Source organism: Phoenix dactylifera, chromosome 1, assembly GCF_051530095.1.
Source record: "Phoenix dactylifera cultivar Ajwa chromosome 1, Ajwa_hap1_PhDact_Kaust_v1.1, whole genome shotgun sequence".
Classification (NCBI taxonomy): domain Eukaryota; kingdom Viridiplantae; phylum Streptophyta; class Magnoliopsida; order Arecales; family Arecaceae; genus Phoenix; species Phoenix dactylifera.
In genome coordinates, this window is record NC_143190.1 from 24402294 (window position 1) to 24404662 (window position 2369).

Here is a 2369-nt window from a genome sequence, read left to right on the forward strand (position 1 = left end):
AATTGGGTTTTAAAATAATTTGAATAATTAAAACGATGTGGTTGACTAATTAAAAACTATTGCAAGTTATTTAATTAATGCTAAGTGCTGTGAGTGATGTGAGGGGAAGAAGAAGAGAGACAATCCAACACAAACACAAGGTTTTATAGTGGTTCGGAGCTAACCCTTGCTTCTACGTCCACTCCCCAAGTCTCACTTGGGAATTCACTATAACCCCCTTGGATTACAGCCGGTTGTTTTCCAAGCTCACAACCAAACTTGTTGTTTTACGAGCTCACAACGAACTCGGTCGGTTTTCCCAGGCTCACCGACTAGAACCGCCCCGATTGTTTTTCCGGGATCATAATCAAACCCTTACACACATTGGTTTTAACTCGGCTCACCAACCAACCTCAATCCCCTTGATTCAATCTCTGATTGAACCAAGTAAATACAAGTTGTAGAAAGAAAACAGAAAATGAGCTTCTCAAAAAGCAGATGAAAACAATATGAACAATAAATGAAGTTAAGAAGCCTCAAACGCTTTTAGATTGGAGATGAGGAATGGCTTCTTAAACTTCTGGTCTCCTCTTGAAAGAGTAGTCGACTTGAATGCAGGAGAAGGAGGCTTTAATTGCTGGGAAGATGTAGTTGGAAGCAGTAAATGTAGATCTTCCTCTTTTTCGTTGAAGAGCACGTTGCAGAGCTTGAATGCTTGATTAGTTGGAGTGGAATGGTTGTTCTCTGCCTTGCTACAGTCCTCTGTGGCTATTTAAGCCAACCCCCACGGAAACTAGCCGTTTGAGTGCTTTTTCTGCCCGTTCTGAACACTCTGCGCAGCCTGACAATATGACCGTTGGTGGGTTGGAGTCGACTCGCGCGATCAGGAGTCGACTCGGCTGTAGCGGGAGTCGACTCAAGCTTTTCCGGAGTCGACTCGGCAACTGTTCCAAATTTGAATTAAAGTTGCCTTCACGACTGGGAGTCGACTCGTCTTGACCTGGAGTCGACTCGTCAACTTCTGGAGCTGACTTGGCAATTTTGGAGTCGGCTCATCCACTGAAGTCCGTGGATCCAATTTTGAATTTTGTCCACTCGAGTCGACTCGACTGTCCTGAGAATCGACTCGAATCTCAGAGCCCGAACTCTCGATCCTCTGTCTTTTGGCTCGTCCAGTCTTGGAGTCGACTCGAACTTCCTTGGAGTCGACTCGGCTCTCAGTTTCCGAAAGATGGTCTTCTGCCTTTGACGTGAAGCTGTCTTGGAGTCGACTCGAGCTGTCTGGGAGTCGACTCGAATCTCAGAGGCAGTAACTTGGTTTTCTGTTTGTCTTGGGGTCGCGGTGTCTTGGAGTCGACTCGCGTATTGCGGGAGTCGACTCGAATCTCAGAGTCCATAAAATGCTCTCTGACTTTTTCTTTGTGTACCGCTGAGAGTCGACTCTTGCTTTCTCTGGTGTCGACTTGCCACCTATCGGAGTCGACTCGCGTTCCACTGGAGTCGACTCGAATCTCAGACCCGAAAACTGTTCTCTGACTTTTCTGCCTGTGACTGCTTGGAGTCGACTCTTACTTCCTTGGAGTCGACTCGGTGAACATCGGAGTCGACTCGCGCACTTCGGGAGTCGACTCGCTGACAGGTTCTGAGTTGAAGCTTTCTGTCCTTCTGTCTGTTCTCAGTCGGAGTCGACTCGTACTTATCTGGAGTCGACTCGAGCTCGTGCCAGTGAACTTGATACGCTTGGAGTCGACTCGTGATACTCGGGAGTCGACTCGAGTCTCAGACATTGGTTCAAACAGACTCCTTAACTTATCCAAAAATTATGAACCAAGTCTTGGGACACTTAGACAGGATTTTCACTGAAACACTCAATTGAATTCATTAGTAATCAAAAGATATACTCAAATGCTTTGAGCTCATCAAAATCAAATGGGGTTTTAATCAATCACTCCACACACTAGGACCAGTACCCCATCCTGTATGGTCATTCCTACTGCTGCGGGAGCTTTTGACATGAAACCAGGAATAATCCAATTACTCCCAAAGTTTCACGGACTTGATTCTGAAAGTCCCTATTTGCATCTTAAAGAATTTGATGAAGTATGTTCAACACTTCATTTCAATGATGTCACTGAAGAGGTAGTTAAGCTTAAGTTATTTCCTTTTTCTTTAAAAGAAAAAGCTAAATCATGGTTACACTCCTTAAGGCCTAGGACCATAGCTACTTGTCAAGAAATGACAAGAGAATTTTTAAAGAAATTCTTCCCAACACATAAAACAAACACACTTAGAAGAAATATCATGAACTTTGCACAAAAAGATGGAGAAACATTTTTTCATTGTTGGGAAAGATTCAAGGACCTTCTACTTGCTTGCCCACATCATGGATA

The 2369-nt window shown here is 44.4% G+C and overlaps 1 non-coding gene across 1 annotated transcript; it reads right to left on the minus strand.

The window, feature by feature from the left end:
- Positions 1-2262: 2262 nt before the first annotated feature.
- Positions 2263-2369, minus strand: LOC120105032 (small nucleolar RNA R71). Its single transcript, XR_005507415.2, has one exon. It is a non-coding gene; the product is annotated as a small nucleolar RNA R71 (small nucleolar RNA).